Genomic DNA, 27,245 nt, shown 5'->3' with positions numbered 1-27,245 from the left:
CTGTTACAAAGGGCTGTGAAGAGACTGTATTTCCAAGTAGTGGTGGGAGATTGTTTAATTCGAAGGTGTATTGCCAACCCCCCCTGAGCACTTGGAGGAAGGGGCAGAAATTCAGGACCTATGGAATGGTTCACATGGGGATGTTGGTTCCTTGAAGGGGATCTTTCAGAGGAAATAACACTCTTCTGAGCACGTGGGATAAGACAATAATACCATTGCATTTCATTTCATTGTGGTTGTTTGGCAAATAGGATGTAATATTAAACATAATATTTTGGGAATCCACCCTTATATAAGGCAGACAACTAAAAACCTGGCAGCTAGTCTTTAAAAACCAAATTGGATGCTCTTAGAACCGAGTATTTTGAGCGACTTAGTTTTCCAGCCATATCATGGTATCTCCTCTGTATCTTGAGGAGGTACATGTAGCTCTTTAGAAAGCATTCTGGAAGGCATACAGCATGTTGATTTTATTAAAGGTGTTTATTAAAGGATCTGCTGGTGTTCCAGCAACCCCCTCCCTTTCTCTCCAAAACCAGAAAAAATACCAAAATCATCAACAGCAGCAACTCAGAACTGATACTTAGGGAGTAGGAGGACTTTGTTTCTTAGGCATCTAGCTTCTCCCAAAAGAGAGGGACAAGATAAAGCTGAAGAATAAGTAGGGAGTGAGGGCGTATGTTGCCATGGATTTTGGACTTGCTTTAACCTTTCTTTGGACTTCCTTTAACCTTTCTCATGTATCTTTTGCTTTATGCATCTTCTTGTATAATCTGAAGAACTGAAGCACAATGACACAGCTGCAGATCCCTGACAGAGGCTTGCTCTAGAAAACAGCTGTTAATCACATTTGCTATAATTTCCCACTTACTTCCTTTTACTTCCCTTCCCTTACCCTTTCCTTGAACCAGTGTTATCATCTTCTAGGCTTTTTATGGCAAAAGGTTAGTGATTTCCAGCAGTAGAGCACCTGTTTAGAGTGTGGGTTGGAGGAGAGACTCTGAGCTGCCCAGAGAGTCTTATAGGTTTAAAGCCTGCTTTCTCTTGCCCTATATGGTACACAGTAAAGAACAATATCCTAATATCTCCAAAGAAAATTATGTTGATTTGTATAGGTCTTTTATTTTAAATTTTAAGATTTAATTCAAAGAAAAATAGCATTGATCAGAAATGAATGGGAAGCTATACACTTGCATGCTGTATTTGGAAACTAACATTAGACTCAGCTGAGTGATCACACCTTTTGACATTGTCTAAACTTGATACATTAGGAGTTATTTTTATTTAGGCAAGATTTAATGTGTTACTTACATTATGAGATTAAGCAATTCAAGATACTGCAAAGATGTGAATTTTAACAGAAAAAAAGCAAGACAGCAAAGCTAGACCTTGGCAGCTTGATAAATGAGCAGGTGCAATGCACCATTTGAAATGTAACTTGAGGTGAGGTTCCATCCAATACGCTAGAGAATGAACCCTTCCTTATCACCCAGAAAACTCAACTTATTTTTCTCTTTCTCTGAGATCTGTGAGTTCAGAAAGAAAAACATAATAGCATTTAGTAGGTGAGAATTATGACCTGGTCACTATCATTTATCTCTATAAATCTGCTATTGAATTGAGTGAGCAATAATATTATTGATACTTTCATGTTTATACCTAAAACATAGTTCTATATGGACCAGCCAGTTATCCTAATCCTATAGGAAATAAAGTTCCTAGAAGAGTAACTGGGGAAACTGTAGACACAGTGTCAGACACTCTCGTTGCCACAGATATTGCATTCAATCCTTACAGTACCCTTTTGAAGTAGACTTTATTAGATTTCTTTAACTTATAAAAAGATTGAATCTCAGAGAGGTTAAACAAAATATACATAACCATTGAGCAAATAAAAGGCAGATTCACTATTAGAAACAAACTCTTTTTTATAGCATAGTACATGCTTTTCCTGCATGCTATGGACCTATTTTTTCCCCTCATATTAAAAAAAATAATTAAAATTGTGTTTCAGCAGTTATAATTTCTGAGTCTCTTAAATATCTTTTTTTCCATGTCCAAACCATTCTTTGCATTTCCCCCAGATCAGTCATCTATAAACAGTATTAACAGCTTTCCAAGGATGTCACAGCCATAGCTTCTTTAGTATGAAAGCTTCACCTCTAACCCCCACCCCAACTGTACCGTCATCTTTCGAAATCAGAAAACAGGAATGAAACAGAGCCGTCATCATTTGCTTTGATATGTGGACAAATATAGCCAAGATGTCTGGGAAGAATCCATCAAGTAATTTTCAGATTGAAAATTGTGAAGCTCTACCTTCACATTTCTGCACACATGGCTTCTCTAATCTGGAAGAGTCTGCCTTTCTCTTGGCTAAACTCTATTCATTCATCCAAAATATTGATATTTCTCCTCCACTAAGAAATTTCTCTATCTGTTCCAACCCTCATAGTTTTTAAACACCTCTGAAATTCCCAATCAATTCTGTCTGCCATCTAATTTGGTTTTAATTTGTATTATACATTTTACATAAATTATCTGTCAACTATAATTTTCTATTTTTTAATTATTGTACTAAATTTAGCCCTTATTGTCTTCTCATTCTCTTCAGTCACCCTAGATAGTAAGATGTATATCTAGAGTTTTAATAATGAAATCAAAAATTTATATCTTTAGTCCATATATTTTTCCTGAATGCCATGTCTATATTGTCAAAGAATTACTTGACATCTTCATGTAGAGATAAATTACAAATATTTTAAAGGAAAATATAATAGAAGAAACCATTTGAAGCCACATACATTATCTCTCTTGCCAAACTGCTCTTTTACTCAGATTTCCAGTCATAAGTAGCACATTATGCATCCAGCCATCTTTGATATATTCCTCTGGCTTCCCTGGTGGCTCAGATGGTAAAGAATTCACCAGCAATGCAGGAGACCCGGGTTCAACCCCCATGTCCAGAAGCTCCTCTGGAGAAGGGAATGGCTACCCACTCCAGTATTCTTGCCTGGAAAATTCCATGGACAGAATTCCATGGCAGGTGATAGTCCATGGCATCGCAGAGAGTTGGACATGACTGAGCAACTAACACTTCACTGCCTTATCAACTACATTCAAACAGTGAGGAAAAAAACATGTACTGATGACTTTCTTTTTCTTAAACCTAATCTCTTGTTCCCAGAGACAGACCTGCCACCCGTTCCTACTCATGCTTCCTAGGATCCCCCTTCTAAGCCATCACCTCACCTCCATTCTTGCCCCACTTGAATTCATGTACATTGTGTCTGCAAAGTCTTCTTTCTAGAGCACAAACCATGAAACCCAAACCCCTTATCATATTATTCAAGGTACTCAATCATCTGGACCCAGAATTCCTCTCTTTAGTCTTCAACTTTCACTCATAGCTCAGTTGGTAAAGAATCTGCCTGCAATGCAAGAGACCCTGGTTCGATTCCTGGGTTCGAAGATCCCCTGGAGAAGGGATAGGCTACCCATTCCAATATCCTTGGTAAAGAATCTGCTTGCAATGTGGGAGACCTGGGTTTGATCCCTGGGTTGGGGAGATCCCCTGGAGAAGGGAAAGGCTACCCACTCCAGTATTCTGATCTGGAGAATATAGTCCATGGAGTCGCAAAGAGTCGGACACAACTGAACAACTTTCACTTTGCCAATCACTGTGAAAATCGACTTTCATTTTCTCAAATATTCATGATATGTCATAATTTTCTGCTTTTGTTTATGCTAGAACTTCTGCCCAGATTAGTTCTCACTTTCTTGATTCTTGGGTGACCTTTGAAAATATGAATCAGTCATCACTTCTCTTTTGAAGAGTTTCCTGTTAAGCAAATGGATTTAAATATTTTTATCCTCTCAATAATAGCTCCAAAATTCCATTGAATTTGTTTATTCATTTCCAACATGAGACTGTGAATTCCTTGAAGCAGCTTTTCTCAAACTTTGTCCATTGAACCAAGAAGACCTCCAAATTAACAAAAATGACACTTAAAATACTACTCCCTAGACTCCTTAGCTCTGCTAGATTTAATACATTAGAACATATGGGGTTGGGATTCTGGAATCTACATTTTAGCAAGCATTTCAGGTGTAACTAGGCACTTAAGAGTTTATCACAATGATTATTCCTCAGCCTAGACAGGTCAATATGGAGATTAATTTAGCAGTTGGGGGAGGAATCATCAACATAGCTTCTTATGTCTTATTGAGAGCTATGAACATAGTTTCTTAGATTACTGTGTTTCAGAGAAAGATTTGATTTGACAGTATAGTCAGTTAAATTATATGATTCATTCTTACCGAAATGAAAGAGCCCTGCATCAGAAAGGCACCCTTCTCAAGAACAGAGTTTTAAAAGTCACCTAAGATGGCCTTTAGAGTTGAAGTACTGCTGTTCAGAGTACTTGGAACTTTTAATGACTCTGACTTTTTATGATTATGTCATATTCACTTGGCAAAGACAGAGAAAATGCTGAAACAAATGTCTGTGAGTTACCACCCAGATTAATTATGTATTAAACATAAAATTGAAGCCCTCAATGTATTTTTTCAGACTGCATCTCCCTCCAAGAGGTAACCAGTGTTGTAAATTTGATATTATGATCCCCAGACCATTCCTTGTGAATTTACTATGTGTATTATCCCCCTTCAATCATACAGTATTGTATTAAATAAGTAAAATATTTATAAACATTGCAGCATACTATATATCTCCTTGGAAATATAATTTCATGTGACTTATTCAAGTTGGTATAGAATGATCAACTTCATTAATTTTTATTACTGTATAGTACTCCATTTTATTTTTATTTTTATTTTTTTATTTTTTACATTTTATTTTATTTTTTTAATTTAATTTTATTTTTAAACTTTACAAAATTGTATTAGTACTCCATTTTATAAACCTACTACAATTTACTTTTCCCTGTCTCATTAGTGGGCTTCCCTGATAGCTCAGTTGGTAAAGAATCTGCCTACAATGCAGGAGACCCTGGTTCGATTCCTGGGTTGGGAAGACCTGCTGGAGAAGGGATAGGCTACCCATTATTCTTGGCCTCATTAGTAAGCATTTCTAATTTCCCACTGTAATAAACACCATATAAATAATCATTCTGAATTATTACATTTATTACTGTGCAAATATTCAAGATTATTTAAGGCATAGGCTTATGAGTGAAACTGATTGATAATGTGAATTTACATCTTTCCTTTTTTCAGATATTGCCCAAAACCCATGTAGGCTTTCAGCATTTGTAATTTGCAAGTACATTTATGAGAACTACCATTCTATCTATTCTTGTCAACATTTAATATTGTTACTTTTTGAGTGAGTGAGTGAAAGTCGCTCAGTCATGTCTGACTCTGCAACCGCAAGGACTGTAGTCCACTGGGCTCTCCTCTGTCCATGGGATTCTCCAGGCAAGAATATTGGAGTGCGTTGCCATTTCCTTCTCCAGGGGATCTTCCCAAACCAGGGATCGAACCCAGCTCTCCTGTTTTATCTTCTTTTAGTTTTGCTTCCTTTTGGTCTTTACCCTACTGGGTTCTTTGGGAACTGTGCATATTTGTAACAGCACCTTCCATACCTTTTCATTTTAGCTTGGGCTGGATTTGAAGAGCCAAAACAGGAAAACACTTAAGAAGACCTGAGACTCTCACAGAGAAATAAATTAGAGCTGCTGTTTCTTTTAGCTTTCCTTTCCTGTTCTTTATTATTTTTTTTAATGTAATTATCCTTTTATCAACCTTCATCATTTCATACTGTAAGGAAGTGAAATCACTAAAGGCAAATAACCTTATGAATCTGCTGAGTGTGTGAAATTGTTACTTTTTAAAATTTATCAGTTGCATGGTTTTAATTTGTCTTCTTTGATTATATGTGCAGTGAGCATCTTTCCATTGAAAATTCACATTTCCTCTACTGTGAATTGCTTAGCCATATATTCTACAGGTACTGAGGCCTTTATCTTTCTCTTATAGATTTATTAGATATCTCTTTATTCTGTATTCTAATTCATTTTTGATATATGCATTGTCAATATTTTTTCCTCAGCTCTATCTTATATTTTTCTTTTTTTAACCTAGTGTCTTTTACTAAATATATATTAGGTATATATATACATATATATATACACACATGTATATATTTATTGTGTTTCATTAAAAGTAATACAAATTTTTCATTATGACTTCTCCTTATAACATCTTGTTTTAGAAATCATTTCTTATCATGAAATCATAAAATATTCTCATATGTTTTTTCCCAAAAGTTTTAAAAATTTTGGTTTTTGCAATCAGGTATAAGATCTATCTGGAACTGGTTTTAGTTTCCATATGCTACAAAAACGAGTCTGTCATATACAAATGTTCCATGTGTGGATGAATTACTTTTTTTGCTTGTAAGACTACCTAGCATCTGTCCTCATTTGAGACATTTTTCTGGTCATTTCTGCCAGGTTGGTATGTGGATCATCTTCTTACTGAATCATTACAATGTTAACGAACCAGAATTAAAAGCATTAATTAAGATTTCAACCAAAATAGGTGTATATTCAGCCAGAATTAAAGAATTGCCTTTTATGACAAACTGTATAATCTTTTTAAATAGTATGGGAAACTGCTCATGTGTAATAAGCTATGCCTATAATCATTCATTTTAGTTTTAGTTCTTTATAGAGCATATTAATTAATATCCCAAAGAAGTACTCTTTTTTTTATAGGACTCTAGCAAAGGTAGATCTTAGAAATATACTTCAATAGATCAAAGTAAGAATCATGACTCACTCTAGGATGAAGCATGATTGACCATTTGCCAGGTGAATTATAAGCCAGAGGCAGAGCATTTTAGCACAACAGCCAAGAGTTTCTGATCAATGTGTAGTTGAATAAGCACTCTAAAATATTAATCCAATCACAAAAATTCAGAATGGAAATTCTTGTAGTGCTCTGCAGCATAGTATATTAGTATACTGTGTACATAGTATATTAAACTTTACTCTGGAATGAGAATCTAAGAGGATTGTAAAACAACTACTCCAGCTTCTATACCCTCATAGGCTGTTTCTGTAATAATTTGCTTTTTATTCTGCAGTGAACAACAGAATAACAAACAAACATGGTTTGTGCTAAGCAAGTCTTAGATTATTTAAGTATTGGGTAGTTATTTAAGAGGGTTTAAGAATGACCTACTTTAGCCAATGAGAGAAACTTTTACTTACAAGTTCCCCTGAAGAAAGGTAAAATTAAAAAAAAAAAAATCTACATCAGATACAAATTACTGCTGCTAGGTCACTTCAGTCATGTCCAACTCTGTGCGACCCCATAGACCGCAGCCCACCAGGCTCCTCTGTCCCTGGGATTCTCCAGGCAAGAACACTGGAGTGGGTTGCCATTTCCTTCTCCAGTGCATGAAAGTAAAAAATGAAAGTGAAGTCGCTCAGTCGTGTCCGACTCTTCACGACCCCATGGACTGCAGCCTTCCAGGCTCCTCCGTCCATGGGATTTTCCAGGCAAGAGTACTGGAGTGGGTTGCCATTGCCTTCTCCAATACAAATTACAACCAAGCCATTAATTTCTAGTCTTTTTAATTAGAGCTCTTTATAATAATGTTGATGGAGGAAAGGAACTGTTTTAGGAAATGAACAAACTCATGATGCACTCTTGCTTATTCATTCTTTTGTTGCCGCTATACATGTTTCAATTGCTTTTCACACTCATGTTCTGGATTACTCTTCTAACTTTTTTCCATTTCTCTCACTTCTGCCTAGGTGTAGCATCTCTTTTAATATACCCCACACTTCACTATCCTTCAACACCCTATTTTGGTTCCAACACATTGCCTTTGCCTTTCTCTCTACCTTAAATATCCTTTTTCTTCTCTGTCTAATAAAAAGAGTCGTCATCCTTAATCATCCATAATCATATGGATGATTCATATGATTCATATATTATGATGATTCATTATATAACTTAATATAACTTAACTTCAAAGTATAACTTAATTGTTACCTCTTTTTGAAAGCATTTCTTAATTTCCCCCCAGGAAGCTTGTCTCTCATTTGTGTTTCAGTAGGTCTTAGCACTTACATGTATTACCCTTTATTACAAGAAATATTTATGTGTTTTAATGACCAGACTTTGATAAAATAGGAGGATGATAAACAATTTCACAGTGTATCCAGATAAACCTTCACTGTCTAACACTCTAACCACTAGTTGTTTGTGCCTAGTGAGAACTTAGAATGTAGCGAGTGTGACAGGGGAACTGAATATTTAATTATATTAATTAAATTAATATTTAATTCAAGTTTAATTATTTTAAGTTTCAGTTGAAATAGTAACATTTTACATAGTCAGTAGTCACATATATCTTGTTGCTGTTGTTGCTAAGTCGCTTCAGTTGTGTCCAACTCTGTGCGATCCCATGGACCGCAGCCTACCAGGCTCCTCCGTCCATGGGGTTTTCCAGGCAAGAGTACTGGAGTGGGGTGCCATTGCCTTCTCTAGTGGCTAACATATTCGGTATGGCAGATATAAAATACTTCTGTCATTGTAGGCGCTTGTACAGTAGAATTTAGGACAAATGAATGAATGGATGAATGAATTCCACAGGATAGGCTAGTAATATTTGCTTTGCAATGGACATATGCCATTGTGTTGGATTGTATCTATGATTGTGTTTTGAGGATCATTTCACAGCTTTATGGAGAGAAACAGATAATTTCAACTTGACCAAGAAGATAATAACAATATAAAACACCAAAGAAACCAAAGGGAGTATTCAAGTTTATCTTTGGTGAATTCCTTAGATATTCACCCAAGACATGCTTACCTGAGATGGCAGTATAGCAAACATCATCTTTTAAGACAAAAGCATACAAGAATAGGATTGAGCCATTGGTAATAATTCTATCCCTTAAGACTGAGATTTATTCAGATGAGGAACTTAATTTTATATTAATACATAAATACAAATTTAATTTTATGTTAAATGACCTGATACATTAGGTGACTATTATCCAAAAGAATGAAAGAAAGAAAACAAACAACAACAACAAAAAAAACTGTTGATAAGAATGTGGAAGAACTAGAACTGCTGTGCATTACTGATGGGAATGTAAAAGGATGCAGTCATTATGAAAAATAGAATGGTGGTCCCTCAAAAATCTAAGCTGAATTACCATAGGATCTAACAACCCCACTTCTAGGTATATATCCAAAAGATTGAAAACAGAGAATGCAATACATATTTTTACTGCCATGCTCATATTGACATTATTCACAATTCCCAAAATGTAAGAAGAACTTAAATATCTTTCAACATATAAAGGGATAATCAAAACATGTTATATACCTACAAGTGAATATTATTCAGTCTTAAAAGGAAACAGTCTCTGATACACGGTACAATATAGATGAATCTTGAAAACATTGTGTTAATTGACCTTGTAAGACATAAAAGAATAAAAATGGTAGGACTCCACTTACATGATGTATTTAGACTAGTCAGATCCAGAGAGACAGTAAGTAGAGTAGTGGTTATAAGGGCTGGGGTAGGAAGGAATGGGAGCTATTGTTTAATGAGTATAGCCTTTCAGTTTAAGATGATGAGAAAGTTCTGGAAGTGGATAGGAGTGATGGTTCCTCAACAATGTGAATGTATTAGAGAAAGAAATGGCAACCCACTCCAGTGCTCTTGCCTGGAGAATCCCAGGGATGGGGGAGCCTGGTGGGCTGCAGTCTCTGGGGTCGCACAGAGTCAGACATGACTGAAGTGACTTAGCAGCAGCAGTTGTATACTTTAAAAGGTGAAAATGTTAAACTTTATGATGTGTATGTTTTACCACATGAAAAATTACTTTAATAAATATTTATTAAGGTAATGTGTGGTTGGACGCCTTCATCTCTTAGAAAAATATTCATCCTTCCAATGTGGCCTCTCAATGCCCTTTAGAACGTTAAACACAACCCCATAGAATAGTCTCTCTGCTTATTAACATTGAGAAAGGTGATCAGCCAAAAGAAATTTTATAGACAATGAACATACATGCAGTGCATCTGGTCTGTGGGATGTACTCTATTAAACAAGCACATTTAATAGAGGGAGGGAAGAAACCCTTAACAGTGAGCACTGTGCTTCTGGAGATGACAGCTGCTGAGGTGAGACGGAGGTTTTGGAATGAAATCACTGCATAACTGGATGCAGTGAAGTAAACATGAAGCCCAGGAGGACTTTGTGTTGGGGTTACTACAAAGTGGCCAGTAAGGCAATGCCTTAGCCACCTGCACATGCAAACTGCTAGATCAAAGACCAAATGATCAAATGGGATTACTCCAGTGACACAAATGTATGCGGTTATCGTGAACTGCAGATTATGGAGCATCTGCTCCTTTGCTGACTCCTTGGGGGGCAGGATGTGTACAAGGAAAGGCCTTATTGTAGTGATGGTAAGAACACTGATTGCTCTCAATGCTGGGAAAAAAAGCAAGAGTCATATCCTCCCCTTTTGTGTTTTCTTTCCTTAATGTGATGATTTACCCTCTTATATAATATTGTTTTAACCCACCCTCCTATTCTATACCATTAAATTTTCTAGGCAGGTGCAACTTGGCATCTAATGGATAACTCATCTTCATAGATGATGATCTATCATACATAAAAAGCATCCTGAACACACTGCTATATTTAAAATGGACCTCTGATGAGGACCTACTATATAGCAAAGGAATACTGCACGATGTTCTGTAATAACCTAAATGGGAAAATAATTTGAAAAAAAAATAGATACATGTATATGTATAAGTGAATCACTTTGTTGTACACTTGAAAAACTAACACAACACTGCTAATCAACTATGCTCCAATATGAAATAAAAATTAAAAGAAAAAACATCCTGAAATTTACTTGGTACATTACTCAGAGACAAAGATATTCATATACCATGCAAACAGACCTTGAGCTGTGTTAATTATTTTTCTAGGAAGGTAATACATTGGATTGACTCAGTTTTGCTCTTTTGCCAAATGCTGTTGATTGCAGGTGTTTTTCCACTGAATTGAATTCAGATTGGTGAGTGCAAGAGTGTAGAAAGAAGAGTCCAGTTTTATTAGTTTATTAGAATAATATTCTGACTAAACAGATTAATCAATCTTTTTCATTCTGAGCACAGTAAGATAATTTGGGAGTATATAGAAAGCTATTTTTAAAGTGGTACCCTGGTATGAGAGCTTGAGCAGAGGTCAGGGAATATATCAGAAAATAATTTGTATATTTTTCTAGAGCTGTAGTTATAGCTAATATAATAGTGAATATATTATTTATTTTACTTTAGTTGCTACTGCCAGAGAAGCAAAGAAATATTTTGTCATAAAGCCATACAGCTTGGCCTATCCTCCTACAGTTCACCTACTTTATGGATTTTTAATTGAGACACAGAAGGTATATAACATTGCACAATTTTAAGGTAATAAAATGTTGAGTTGATACACTTACATAGTGCAAAATGATTACCACCATAGCATTAATTAACACCTTTATTACATGACATAATTACTATTTATTCATTGTGATGAGAACATTTCGGGTTCACTTGCAAGTGTCAAGTATACAGAACCATATTTTTAACTATAAGAATCATTGTGTACATTAGATCCCCACTTTGCATTTTATTTCATCTTTCTTTCATTTTCATTCTTTCTCCATTAAGATTCTCCACTCTTTCTGAAATGAGAAGTAATTTAAAAGAGAAATTATCATACTAAGTGAAATAAGTCAGACAAAGACAAATATCATATATTACTTATATGCAGAATCTAAAAAAAATGATACAAATGAACTTATTTACAAAACAGAAACAGATTTACAGACTTCTAAAACAAACTTATAGTTATCAAAAGGGAAAGGTGCGAGGGGAGGGATAAACATATGAACAGTACTATATATAAAATAGATAGTCAGCAAGGATCTACTGCATAGCACAGGAAACTCTACTCAATATTCAGTAATAACCTCAATGGGAAAAGAATCTATAAAAGAATGGATATATATGCCTGTATGACTGGATCACTTTGCTGGACATCTGAAACTAACATAATGGTATGAATCAACTATACTGTAATATAAAATAAAATTTGTATCGAAAAGGAAAAAAATAAAAGACATGACATAAAAATACACCAGGAAATAATAATAAATAGAAGAGATGACATAGAGAATACAGGAAATTTCCCATTGGATCTTTGTTTTACATTGAAATTCTTGTCCTCCATTACTTACTGTCCCAGAATAAGCATGAACAAGTCATAGTTCACTTCATCAAAAACATATATTAAATACCAATCTCTATGCTGCAGGGTAGTGGATATTAAATGGCATGGAAGTGAATGAAAGTGATCTCCACCCTCAGTAAATTCAAGCTCTAGCATGGAGTAGCTCCTGCCCAATAGTATCAGTAGAGTTTTCTCTCTTCTTTCCTTTCCACTTCTCCAATTATGTGTAACACCTGTTCACACACAGTTGTCTCAGAAAAATCTTATTTTCTTCTCTTCTAAGACAATCATTCTCATTGGGGTAAGAAGTTGTCCATTTTCCCCTTTCCTGTATTTTCAACCTTTTCATTCCCTGGCTCCTTTACTTATTTTTATAATTATTTCCACTCAAGGAAAACAAAAGTCCTTCAAAAAAATTTCCCTTAAAAATTTGTTGTCATATACACAATGGAGTATTATTCAGCCATTAAAAAGAATACATTTGAATCAGTTCTAATGAGGTGGATGAAACTGGAGCCTATTATACAGAGTGAAGTAAGCCAGAAAGAAAAACACCAATACAGTATACTAACGCATATATATGGAATTTAGAAAGATGGTAACAATAACCCTGTGTACGAGACAGCAAAAGAGACACTGATGTATAGAACAGTCTTATGGACTCTGTGAGAGAGGGAGAGGGTAGGAAGATTTGGGAGAATGGCATTGAAACATGTAAAATATCATGTATGAAACGAGTTGCCAGTCCAGGTTCGATGCACGATACTGGATGCTTGGGGCTGGTGCACTGGGATGACCCAGAGGGATGGAATGGGGAGGGAGGAGGGAGGAGGGTTCAGGATGGGGAACACATGTATACCTGTGGCGGATTCATTTTGATATTTGGCAAAACTAATACAATATTGTAAAGTTTAAAAATAAAATAAAATAAAAAAAAATTTGTTGTTAAATCCCTTATATCTAAGTAAAACTGCCTTTGCTGGGGGAAAAAAAAAATGTTGTTCAGTCGCTAAGTCACACCCAACTCCTTGCAACCCCATGAAGCATGGTAAGTTCCTTTGTCTTCCACTATCTCCCTGAGTTTGCTCAAACTCATGTCCACTGATTCACTAATGCTGTCTAACCATTTCATCCTCTGCCACCCTATTCTCCTTTCCTCTTCAATCTTTCCCTGCATCAGGGTCTTTTCCAATGAGTTGGCTCTTCACATCAGGTGGCCAAAGTATTGGAGCTTCAGCCTCAGCATCGGTCCTTCCAATGAATATTCAGGACTTATTGCCTTTAGGATTGACTGGTTTGATCTTCTTGCAGTCCACAGTGCTGTCAAGAGCCTTCTTCAGCACCAGTTCAAAAGCTTCAACTCTTTGGCACTCAGTCTTCTTTATGATCCAATTCTCACATCCATACTGACTACTGTGAAAACTACAGCTTTGACCATATGGACCTTCATTGGCACAGTGGTGTCTCTGCTTTTTAATATACTGTCTAGGCTTGTCATACCTTTCTTTCCAAGGAGTGAGTGTCTTTTAATTTCATGGCTACAGTCACCATTCACAGAGATTTTGGAACCCAGGAAAATAAAATCTGGCACTTCTTCCACTTTTTCCACATCTATTTGCCATGAAGTGATGGAACCAGAGGCCATTATATTAGTTTTTTGAATGTTGAGTTTTAAGCCAGCTTTTTCACTCTCCTCTTTTCACTCTTTTCACTTACCGTCCTCAAGGACACATTTTGGTTTCTGCCATTAGAGTGGTATCATCAGGTTATCTGAGATTGTTGATATTTCTCCCATCAGTCTTGATTCCAGCATGTGCTTCATCCAGTCTGGCCTTTCACATGATATACTCTTATATAAGTTAAATAAGCCTTGTCATACTCCTTTCCCAATTTTGAACATCTGTTGTTCCATGTCTGGTTCTAACTGTTGCTTCTTGACCTGCCTACAGGTTTCTTAGATGACAGGTAAGGTGTCTGTCTTCTTTAAGAATGTTCCACAACTTGTTGTGACACAGTCAAAGCCTTTATCAAAGTTAATGAAGCAGAATTAAATGTATTTCTAGAACTCCCCTGTTTTCTCCATGAGCCAGTGAATGTTGGCAACATGATCTCTGGTTCCTCTGCCTCTTTGAAATTTAGTTTGTACACCAGGGAGTTCTCAATTCAAGTATTGCTAAAGCCCAACTTGAAGGATTTTGAGCTACAAAGATCATAATCAATCTGATTTCAATATTGAACATCTGGTGATGTCCACATTATGCACATCAGAGTTGTTCTTGTGTTGCAGGAAAGGGGAGTTTTCTATGACCAGTGTGTTCTATTGACAAAACTCTGTCAGTGTTTCCTTTTTATTTTATACTCCCAGACCAAACTTGCCTGTTTTTCCATATTTCTCTTGACTTCCTACTTTTGCATGCCAATCCTGGATGATGAAAAGGACGTATATTTTTGGTGGGGTTACTCACCTAGAGTCGGTCATCTTGGAGTCTTGCATCATGTGGGCCTTAGGAAGCATTACTACAAACACAGATAGTGGAGGTGATGGAATTCCAGCTGAGCTATTTAAAATCCTTAAAGGTGATGCTGTTAAAGTGATACATTCATATGTCAGAAAATTTGGACAATTGAGCAGTAGCCACAGGACTGAAAAAGGTCAGTTTTCATTCCAATCCCAAAGAAGGGCAACACCAGAGAATGTTCACATGATAGAAAAGTTATGCTGAAAATCCTTCAACCTTTATATAATGGAGAATAAGACAATGTGGTATTAATAATTAATAATGATGCTTGTACATGATGATATTTATGGATGCTCATTCAGCATTGCTTTTTTGGCACATGATCCTACAAATCAGTGAAAAGGCAATATCACCACTGTCTTCCAGAAAAGAAACTTGTGATTTTAATGTACACAGTTTCATAGATAACTAGCAGAGCTTTGATTCAAATACTGTTCTGTTGGCATGCAAAAGTAGGAAGTCAAGAGAAATATGGAAAAACAGGCAAGTTTGGTCTGGGAGTATAACTTTAAAATAAAAAATAAAAATAAAAAAAAATAAAAATAAAAAAATAACTTTAAAATAAATACAAATTTGTCCCTGCATGTCAAAGTTTCTTAACTTTGCAGCACATTGAAATCACCTAGAAAGTTTTGTTTTCTTTTTTCTTTTTTTGTAATCCCATTGTCTAACCTGAACTCCAAATGACTTGTATCAGAATCCCTTAGGATGTGAAGCAGTAGTCAATTTCTAAAAAAAATTTCTTAGGTGATTATAATGAGCAGAAAAGATAACCACTGTTCTATAGTAAACATTTTGATGATACTCAAGTCTTTATCTTTGGCATGGAGCTCTCTCCCCAGCGTTAAACTTACATTGTCTAGGGTTTACTGCATGACTTCATTTGTGTGTCCTTACTGCCACTTTGGGATTTCTCCTATTCCAAAATAAACTCACCCATCCCCATCAAATAGTTGCCTTCTAGAATCTGTGTGTTATTTAATTTTTCCCACCCCCTACTGCTCTAGGTCTCATAAGTAAAATCTGTTCAATAGTCTCTCAAATTGTGACTTTCCTAACACCTTATGTTTGGGAATTGATAATGTTTTTATTATATTCAGTTCAGTTCAGTTGCTCAGTCGTGTCCGACTCTTTGCAACCCCATGAATTGCAGCACGCCAGGCCTCCCTGTCCATCACCAACTCCTGGAGTTCACCCAAACTCTTGTCCATCGAGTCGGTGATGCCATCCAGCCATCTCATCCTCTGTTGTCCCCTTCTCCTCCTGCCCCCAATCCCTCCCAGCATCAGAGTCTTTTCCAGTGAGTCAAGTATTTGCATGAGGTCACCAAAGTATTGGAGTTTCAGCTTTAGCATCAGCCCTTCGAAAGAACACCCAGGGCTGATCTCCTTTAGAATGGACTGGTTGGATCTCCTTGCAGTCCAAGGGACTCTCAAGAGTCTTCTCCAACAACAAAGTTCAAAAGCATCAATTCTTCAGTGCTCAGCTTTCTTAGTAGCTCAGAAATATGTTTCCCATTTTCCTTCCCTCTTTTCTTCATCACCACTGTAGGTAAATTTACTCAGGCTGTTCTTGTCTGTCACATGGAATTTTTGTGGCAGGCTTCCTGACTCAAGGAGTCTCTCTTTGCTTCATTTAGTCTCTCTTTGATTCATTTTCCTGCTTAATGCTGTCAGTGTTACCTTTCTAATATCCCATCAGTTGTTTCACTCTTTGTTTAAAACACTGTCCATTGACTGCACAACACAGTCCAAACAACTTAACATATATTAACAAACTTCATAAGACCTTTTACCATCTGGACACACTTCTTTCTCTCACCAATTTCCTTTTCCTTGACCAAAATACCCTACCTTCTAAAGCCCCTTCTGTATTCTGCTTTCCCTTAAAAAAAAAAAAAAAAAAGACATCACAGTTATCCATTTTCAAACTTTTCCATGGTTTGTCAACACCATGGGGAAAGGATAGGCATCCATATTTCCGTATTTTCACTGTTGTTAGCTGAGTGTTTTTCAGAAAAGTTATTTTAAAAAAAATTTGTTTTGAATACATATGTGAAGGGGTGTGTGCAGGAACTTTTCACAACTCGTCATTTCACATGTTTTCCTCTATGAATAGAATGATCAAAGGCTTTCTCTCTCCCTGGTAAACTCATACTTTTAATGTGACATACACATTTGAAATACTTCTGGAGTTCACCAGACAGAAATAACGTAGTAGGTTTTTCCTCTTTGATTCCACAATGCATTGTTCCTGTAACTGTAATAGGAATTCTATCAAATAGCAATACACAGGCTTGTGTCCCTTCTAAACTAAGAATACTGAAGAATTGGGGGCATAAATTGGTTCTGTTTGTTTCATCTGCACATGTGATGATGCTTGGAATACAGTTGATTCTTCAATCGTCACCTTTGTTGAATGGAAGTCAGATTTCATGTATTATTGAGGGGGTTCAAAGACACTGCCTAGCTTATTCCAGCTTCTAAATTTAATGGTAAAATTGCACATCTTTCTTCTGGGAAAAAATAAAAATAGGATAAAATAGGATACTACTTTGTGACCATTCATTAATGGTCTTATGAATAAGGAAGATTGTTGAATTTATTATCTGAATAATCAATTGTCACTGCTTTGTAAGCCCTTGACTTTATTATTGTAGACATAACTTACAAAATAATTGAAATATGGCTGCTATCCTTAAATATTTTTTAAAAAATGATTTAAAAAGACCTTGACTTTTCGAGTGAGAGAGGAATGTTCTTTATTCTTCACTTACACCTTTAATGGGCTTCCCTGGTAGCTCAACTAGTAAAGAATCTGTCTGCAGTGCAGGAGACCTAAGTTCAATCCCTGGGTTGGGACCATCCCCTGAAGGAGGGCATGGAAACCCATTTCAGTATTCTTGCCTGGAGAATCCCCATGGACAGAGGAGCCTGGTGGGCTACAGTCCATGGGGTAGCAAAGAGTCGGACACAACTGAGCAACAAGCTGTTACTTACTTTGTGTAGTAATGCAAAAATATAATAAACAATTCACATTTGAGAATGCAAAGCAACATAAATAATGAATGTTCTATAAAATTTGTACTTAATTACAGATAATTAAAGGCCAACTCAGTTTCCATTTGTGTACTGTAGTATAGAATACTACATAAATTCAAGAAAAATATTAAAGTATTAAAATTTAACAGTAAGAGTTTTTCATATGATGCACAAAATTATAAAACTAGCACACGACTTGAACTCAAGCATATTTTTGTTTGCTTGTTTTTTGTTTTTTTTTTAAGCTACACAGCAAGGCATGTGGAATCTTAGTTCCCTAACCAGGATTCGAACTTGTGTTTCCTGCATTGGGAGATCAGAGCCTTAACCACAGGGCCACCAGGGAGGTTCCTCAAGCATATTTTATTTACTCTTTCTCTTGTGCATGAAGAATAAAACTATTCCCACACCTGTGTTCTCTACCCTCACTGTCAGCCAGTGCTTCCTAATAGAAAGAATAAGATAACCCCAAGCTACTGCTCAACATTCTTAGACTATATTCCTACCTGGGAAAACTCATTAAATAAAAACATTCCTCCAGTGCATGCTAGAACAACTAAATATATTATAAAATGAATTGTTGTAGTCATATAATTTTTGATATAATATACACAAATTGTTTCATAATACCTGCATATTATAGTCACTTTACTATCTAAAAATGCAGATAATTTAAGAAAAGAGAAAAGACCTGAAAAGAAATGTAGGCTTTGGTGTTTGGTAACATGTTTGTTATTTCAAATGAAAACTTTGGAATAGAACCAATTGTATTTAAACAACATAATTTAAACATGCATGCAAATCTATTCTAATCATATAATCCATATGTAAAGACTACAGATGCATTATAATCGATCTCTTTCATCTGTCAGAAAGATAATAAAACTGTGCTTTTTATGATATCATTGAGATTTTTTTTTTAATATTTGTAACAATATATCACACATTTCCATTTTGTTCACTACTGCTTCATAACCTCTGCATCTGAATACTCCAAATACCATTTCACTAAGCATATAACTCACCATCAGACAAGTTTCATGAATTCATTTTACTGTAACCTGATGATCTGTTTAAAACTTTACCCCTATATATTATTTGAAATAATTTTATATGTATATATATGTATAACTTATTAACATTTTTTCAAAATGGAAAGTATCAATATTTGAATCTAATAAAATCTTCAGTAGTAGAGTTTTAATGGTTATTAAACAGCTATGCTTTTCATGAGCAGTCAGAAATCCAAGTAATAAAGTAATGAAAATATGAAGACAGTTTTTCCAACCAGATTATCAAGAATTTTACAATATAAATACATGTACACACATACAGAATCCCATTATTTCTATTTCCAAACTCCTTGTAGGAGTTCCAGTCTCCTATATAAGTCCAAATAAACATATATCCAAAATAAATTAAAATAAAGGACTGAATGCTTTAAAATGCATTGAAGACATTGTGTTTCCAGCTCACATTCTCTTTAAATAAACATTGAAATTGTGAAATATATCTACAACTGAAATATACTTGTATCTTAAAAAAAAGAAAATCCAATTGTAAAATAAAAATGAGTTTATACTCCTGGCTTAGGACTATGTGATTTATGGGCTGAAATGCTCTTTTGTATAAAGAAAATAACATTGAATACATAACTTAGAAATTAAATTAAAAGTTCAGCTTTTTTATTTAGGAGATTATGATGATGGACTGAAGTATTACTTGGTGTAAAAAAACTAATATTGAAGTAATGCATAGATTAGGAATTAATTTATGCTGGGAATCTAATTATCAACCAAATCTTATGTAAATATAAGCTATTACTGAAATGAATATGTATGCATTACAATTATTACATTTGACTATCTCTGACTTTTAAAAACTATGCTTTATTGTAGGCTCAGTAATGGTTTTGAAGGGTTTTAGTGATATAAAACATTCAAATTAAACAAAAATATTACATATGAAATTCCAGAACATTTGAGGTGTAAGAGGATCTGGAGTTGTATTCCTGATCCCATTACTGAGAAGCTAGAGACCCAGAAATGGAAAGTTGCATCAAGGGAGGAAAACTTAAGTAGAAATTGAGCTATTATAAACTTAAATTAATTAAAGACTTAATTAAAGAGTCTGCCTGCAGTGTGGGAGACCTGGGTTTGATACCTGGGTCAGGAAGATCTTCTGGAGAAGGATATGGCAACCCACTCCAGTATTCTTGCCTGGAGAATTCCATGGACAGAGGAGTCTGATGGGCTATAGTCCTTTGGGTAACAAAGAGTTGGATATGACTGAGAGACTAACTTTCTTTTTCAAACTTAAATGTTATTATAAATTGATGATCGAAATGATGTTTGTTTTGAAAATATATTCTATGAACATATTTTAGAAGATGTTGGAAGAATTCCAAATTAGAAGATAAATTATAATAATTTATGGTAAAGTACTAAAGCAGTAAAGTGGGCAGAATTGATGAGTAGAATGCTTATATCACTAATTATTTGTATTTTTCAGTAAGTCATCTTAAATAGCTTCCCAGTGGCTCAGAGGTAAAAAATTTGTTTGTTAATGCAGGAGATGCAGGAGACATGGGTTTGATCCCTGGGTTGGGAAGATCCCCTGGACTAAAAATTGGCAACCCACTCCAGTATTCTTGCCTGGAAAATTCCATGAACAGGCTAAAGTCCTGGCAGGCTAAAGTCCATGGGGTCTCAAAGAGTTGGACACAGCTGAGTGACTGAGCATGCACACACACATATATCTTATATAGTAGTCTATTTCTTTCTTCCTAAAATTTAATTTAGATTTTTAAAATATTTTATCTCTAAAATGTCAGTATTTTAAGTATTAAAGAGAATGTCTTAATCCCATCTACATTTTATAAATTGCACTATTTAATTTCTGGGTGGATGGAAAGGGTAGATTTGAATAGTTTTTTCCATAGTCTATAATGAACTCGGAAAATGAATCTATGCAAATGTCCCACTTTCTTTAGAAATAGGGGAAATTATAAAGATTGACTCAAAGGTTTACTTTCCTTTTTACACTTTACTGTTTATAAAAAAAAAAAAGCATGATTTTGTATTCTGTTGCCAGTGTATCCATAAACTAGCACAAAAGCAAAGCTGAAGCAATTTACAGGATTGTACCATTATATGAATTACAGTTATGTAAAGAAGAACATCTAATTATGTGAAGAAAAACATGGATTCATAAAAGGAGCATTTTTAAAGGGAGAAAAAAAAAGCCATTCATGAAGACAAAAAAAAAAAAATAATAAATGACTTCATCCTTAAGAGTATACATATAAGTTCTATTAGTCCTTAATGCCCTAATTGATTTCCTTAAAATTGTAATGATACTCAAATTAACTATACTTAAAGTATTATGTTCCAAAAGAAGAAAGCATGTGGCATTTGTTGAATCTTTGCTACCTGTTTTGGTCAAGGGTATTTACATGGTTATGTTGTAAAAAATTCTACCATTTTTTCCAAACTCGTAGAATTGATATTATTACACTCATTTTGAAATACAAAGAAACAAAAGCTTAAAGATAAAACATGTAAGAAGCAGAGGTATGCTTTTGCTGCTACCTCTGTGATTTCTCTAAGCCTTAGTACCTTTCTTTGTATTGCTTCCTGTGAATGTCAAGTAGGCTGCTTATAGACTGCTCTGATACATTTGGCAGTCAGCAATAATTGTTATAAGAACTGAAGAATTACATTAATTTATTTGGCTTTTTCTTTTTAAAGCAGGAAGTAGATTGTATTTTTTTTTTTCAGAGCTGGTAACTGATAATGTACAGAAAACAATTAGCAAGATTCTTCTCCTTAAAAAAAAAAAAAAAAAAAAAAAAAACAGAAAAAAACCCTGGTAAGTGGTATTGTATTTAGGTGTTATATCTCATAGATACCAGTGCTGTGATTAAGAATTTGATCTCAGCTAGAATATTCCAGGACAAAGCAATGACAATGTGGCAATAAGCACCTTCTCTATGACTGACTGGGTAGGATAATGGATCTAAGCTGTACTTAAAGCAAAAACACTCTGAATGCTTACAGGGCTACCTTTTATCCTTCCAAACCATAAGGACACTTAACAAGCACCCTTCTGACTGAAATAGAAGGTTTAAATAAGAATAATGATTGGATCCAATTTTTATCCTAGATTATAGAAATGTGGCCATTTGAGACATTCATCTTAGAGAGGTGGAGATTATATATATATATATACACACATATATATGTATATGTATATAAATGTATATATATATGTGTATATGTATGATATACATGAATAATATATATTTTTCCTTGTTCATCATATCAAAAGCTACTAGGAGTTTTAAAATGTAGGAACTATATTAATTTTTAATAAAGGGCCCCTTGTTAATATTTATTTTTTCCACGTGTAACACATTTTATCCTGGAAATAGAGAGGGTAAGTTTTCCTTGAGGATAGGATTTCTTTCTTATCAGTCTTTAAATATGCCGCATCTCGCACAGGTACTTGCTTCTAAATAAGCATTTTGTATATTATTTTTTTAAACAAATATGTGGTTGTATGGATGGCATCAATGAAACAAAATTCTACCTCAGGAAGAGAAAGTTGCATTTTGGCAAGATGTTGCTGAAAATATGAAAGGACTGTAGACACAAAAGATTTTATAGTATTGGGGACAGCCTTCTTGGCTTGTCTTGACCCTAAAAAAATAATTGTCTCATTATAGTCACTTGGTCCCATTAAGCACTTATCCCCAAACTCAACAATGTAGGTGTTTTGTTTTTTTTTCCCCCTATCATTAATGCTTAAGGTAGAGAGAATTTAATCAAGCACATTTGCTTATGAAGGAAGTTTCTATATGAATAATTCCAAGTGTTGCAATAATAATTAGAGAAGGAAATAGCAAGGGAATCATAGCAATAGCTGTTGAATTCTGCCACATGCATAGAGAAGTTTTTGTTTACTGGCTGATGTTTGAATTAGCAAGGGAACAAAAGCTGAGCTCCAATAATAGAAAGCAATCAGTCTGGTTTGGGACAGAAGCTTAAAAAATTCTGATTAAAGACACAGAATTAAATGGACTTAATCATAAGAATTAGATAGAAGAATATCTGGATAGAGAAATACCAGGAGAAACACACCTCCACTGCAATGCTCTACCATTTGTTGTCCTGGTACCATAGTGAATTGGCCTGATGGTAAGAACGGACTCATTGGAAAAGACCCTGATGCTGAGAAAGATTAAAAGTGTTAATTGCTCAGTTGTGTCTGACTCTTTGTGATCCCATGGACAGTAGCCCACCAGGCTCCTCTGTCCATGGGATTTCCCAGGCAAGAAAACTGGAGTGGGTTGCCATTTCCTTCTCCAGAGAAAGATTGAAGGCAGGAGGAGAAGGAGACAACAGAAGATGAAATGGTTGGATGGCATCATGGACTCAATAAACATGAGTTTGAGCAAGTTCTGGGAGTTGATGATGGACAGGGAAGCCTGGCACGCTGCCGTCCATGGGATCATAAAGAGTCGGACACGACTGAGTGACTGAACAGAACTGAAAGTGACATGGGTCTGATATTTACCATCAGAACTGCTAAATGGCTAACAGTTGGCTGCCGGTGGGGGTGGGGGGTGGGTAGGACATGACTAAGTTGAGATGGGTTGTCTGTGTCCCAAAGGATCTCTCATCCTCCAGCAAATTCCAGGAGCTCTTCAAAAAGTGGCTTCAGGACTGCAAAGAGAGGGAGACCTGAAGCACGATCCATTCCTGGTGTGCTTGTTGTAGGTTTGTTCATGTTTTCTTGACCAAACCAGGTCACATGGCAACCCAGATGCAAATCTTGGGAAACAGACCACTTCTTGACTAGAGAATCTATACTGTCTCCCTGGAAAAGTTTGGGCTTAGGGAAGGGAGTAATCAGCAACTGATTTTTTTTTTTTTTTTTCAATCTACCACAGACTCTTTACAAATGTATCCAGTAGTTATTTTTATAATTTTTTTATGGATGTTAATATAGCCAATCCTGCTGTGGCACACAAGAAGTTAACTCTGGTAGAGTGAACTAAATTAACCTTTTGTGCATATAAAATAAATTCTCTCCACTCAAAATATTGAACACTATGGTTTTTTGTAAGAGTTAAAAATTAATAAATTTAAGAGATGAAATGCGCTGACATTTTTTAAGGGATTCTTATTTTCAGTACCACTTATTTATAGGCCTATTTATATGAATCAGGGTATGCAATGTGATAGGTAATTCATTGAATTCATCAGGGTATGCAATTCAATGTAGGTGCTTCTTATATAACAGAGGATGTGGTAAACTTAAGAGGATGTAGTAGGACCTCCTGAAGTGCATTTAATTTTAGAATTGGTACAATTTACTATTTTATATCAGAGCTAATGATTAGAAGTTTTGTACATTTTAGAAATACTTTGTCATAAAACAGAGAAGTAAATTAAATTATATGAGATTGTCAGCATGAAACAGGTCTTATACATGAAGATCCTCTAATACATGAAAATAATCTACATCTCAAGGAGTAATCTGGAAACTTGAAATCATTAAAATTGAGTGGGTATGATAATATTATTTTAAAAGTAATAAGTATAGAATGACCTCAGTTTACCAATTTAAATATTTTATTTTGAATTTTGTGGCAGTTTATTATATTAACATCATTCACATATTGTTTCTTTTGACTTGATGATAATTTCTTTGTGTTCCCCCAAATTTGTGTGTGTTGGCTGCTCAGTCATGTCTGACTCTTTGCAACCCCGTGGACTGTAGCCAGCCAGGATCCTCTGTCCATGGAATTCTCCAGGCAAGAATACTGCAGTGGGTTGCCATTCCCTTCTTCAGGGAATCTTCCCAACCCAGGGATCGAACCCAGGTCTCCTGCATTGCAGGCAGATTCTTTACCATCACAATTACACTCCTTCTTAAGAAATGTAATTCTTTGCAAGTAAACTTGCCTACGTTAAAGTTAAAAAAAAAAAAAAAAAAGTTAAGTCCTGGGAACTCCCTGGCAGTCCAGTGGTTATTATTTGGCACTTTCACTCCCAGCTTTCACTGCTGAATCCCTGGTTGGGAAACTAAGGTTCCACAAGCCACACTATGATAAAAAAACAAAGCAAAACAAATAAATAAAAGAATGTTTATTGATTTAGAAAATGTCAATACATTTCTAAAAACAAACAAAACTTCAAATCCCAAACCAAGACCATATAAAGGGAAATGTTGACATGAGGCTAGTCTTTGCAGAATTAACTCCAGAACCACTGTTTAAAAAACATATCTTTATTTCTTCTATCTGCTCCATCAACCATTAAACCTTTTCCAGAGATTCTTCTCAACAGCCTATCCAACTTTGGGCCCACTACTAATTGACTGCAGGATCTTAACAGCTCTTGATCATCACATGGATGTGCCAGAGATAAAGACAAATGACTTTAGACTTCAGGCAACTTCTGATCCTTTGTGTAAAACCTTATATCTCCTGCCTCAATTCTATAAAATGTCATAAACTAACATATTCTGTGAACAAATACAAGCCTACCTCTATGCGTTTATTTTCCCAAACCCCAAGTGATTGTGAGAAAATCAGAAACAGTGTGTGTTACCCATTTCAGCATTATATGGTTTCCTATGCACTTGCAAAGACAAGTAAACCAGCGCAAAATTAATTGCTTTTTCACACAGTGTTCCAGCAACAGTGGGCACCTGTTTTATAACATGTGTGGCATTGTCTTATTGGCCTTATCTATTTGGGGAGTCTATCTCTTCTGGTGGATTCTGAGTAACTTGTAGGCAGGGAACCAATTACTCAGGATGCATTGGGCCTGGGAGTGCTTACAGGAGAATGAATGATAAGCATGAAAAGTCTCAATGACATGGAATACACAGTGCAATAGCCCTAGTATTTTATTACAAAATTCTGTGGCAAAATATCGTGTTTCCTTTAAATATTTCTCCCCATTTTTACTCAAAACAGCATTAATACAATGAGACAAACTTGTGCATAGATATCCTTTAAGACATGCACTGTTTGTTGTTTATAACCCTGAAGAAAATTCTTGCAGTTCTCACGTATAACTTTTCCCTCTGAGTGTAAATACACCTGCACACCTTTTATTATATTCTAACTGGAGGGCTAGTGAATAAGCTCTACGTGGTTGAACTGAAAATGCTGGAGGATAATTGGATCTGCAGGCTAAGGTGGTCAGAATGTTAAAGTTTTTATGTGTGAGATTTATTTGTATCACCTACGTTATATTTGAGAAAATTCAGATTTATTCTGTCATTTCCATTCTGAATTTTAAACCCGTAGTTAATTTTTAATGCCTTTCTGGAGAGTCTCTTACCTTGCATTGTCTTTAAATCTCAGTAAAATGTTTCTTCTCTTAGTGGGAAAATTCATTTCTTGTAGAAGCTGGAATTCCAAAATAGCACACAATTGAATTTCAAGGAAAAAAACAGCCCATCATTTTATTTGGTGTTAAACCTACTCAATTATTCAAGAGAGGCTGCTGAAAACATGAAATTGGCCCTATGAAACTTTTGAGCATTCTCCAGGTTGAACGGCTCCTCTTTGGCTCCCTTGGAGAAATAAGATGTCAGTCCTCAAAGGAATCCTGGGTCAATCTTTGACCAAGCAGTTGCCTAAGAGGCTGGTTTCCAGTGCAGGTATGGAAGTTGAATGGAATAAGATGTGGGAATAGATGGCAAAAGGAAAAACTAATTCAAGTCAAACAGAGGGGAAAAAAAAAAGACAAGAATCATCCTTGGAATGGTAGAAAGACTCCAGGGAGAAATAATTAAAGCAGGCTCATTCCTATGACATTCATTATTGGGTGAGCTGAAAAATCCTGACAGCCTTGTCTTACGTGCTTCATGCGCTTAGCTCTGTCAGGTGATTTTATGAATCACTTATTTTCTGACAGACCTCTTCAAAAAACTGTAGGGCATCCCACAGGTGGGATTTGTTGATAGAACAAAGAACATCTGTTATATTTTTACACTTCTGACTTTAAACAATGAACTGGGGGCGGAAAAGTGGCTTGTTTGTCCATTGGCTGCTTCCTGTCTCCCAAGATCTAGGAAAGTTAAGCTCGAGGGAATTTTTCTCTTGCTCATGTCTGTGTTTCCAGTTATTAGTGTCCAGTATATGGTAGGCACTCAATAATATGTGCTGATTAATTAACATATGAATTAATTAATCTCTGTCGCTCCTCCAGCTTCAACACAGGCTTATTAGGTTAAGTATCAGCTGTCTGACTCACTGAGGGTTTCTGTATACACATTTAGAAAATGCTGATGGTGCCATAGTCTTTATCAAATCTGAGCATTGTTTTCTTTCTCACTCCTCCACTCCCTTTGTTCTATTTAATATTTAGTTCA

General features: G+C 35.4%; 1 long non-coding RNA gene across 1 annotated transcript; it reads right to left on the bottom strand.

The window, feature by feature from the left end:
* Positions 1-11,616: 11,616 nt before the first annotated feature.
* Positions 11,617-26,822, bottom strand: LOC129644764 (uncharacterized). Its single transcript, XR_008710970.1, has 3 exons — positions 26,210-26,822; positions 14,755-14,872; positions 11,617-11,741 (listed from the first exon to the last, which is right to left on the bottom strand). It is a non-coding gene; the product is annotated as an uncharacterized LOC129644764 (long non-coding RNA).
* Positions 26,823-27,245: the final 423 nt, after the last annotated feature.

Source organism: Bubalus kerabau, chromosome 2, assembly GCF_029407905.1.
Source record: "Bubalus kerabau isolate K-KA32 ecotype Philippines breed swamp buffalo chromosome 2, PCC_UOA_SB_1v2, whole genome shotgun sequence".
In the NCBI taxonomy this organism is placed as follows: domain Eukaryota; kingdom Metazoa; phylum Chordata; class Mammalia; order Artiodactyla; family Bovidae; genus Bubalus; species Bubalus kerabau.
Note: the sequence above shows the minus strand (reverse complement) of the source record. Positions and strands in the feature narration are given on the sequence as shown.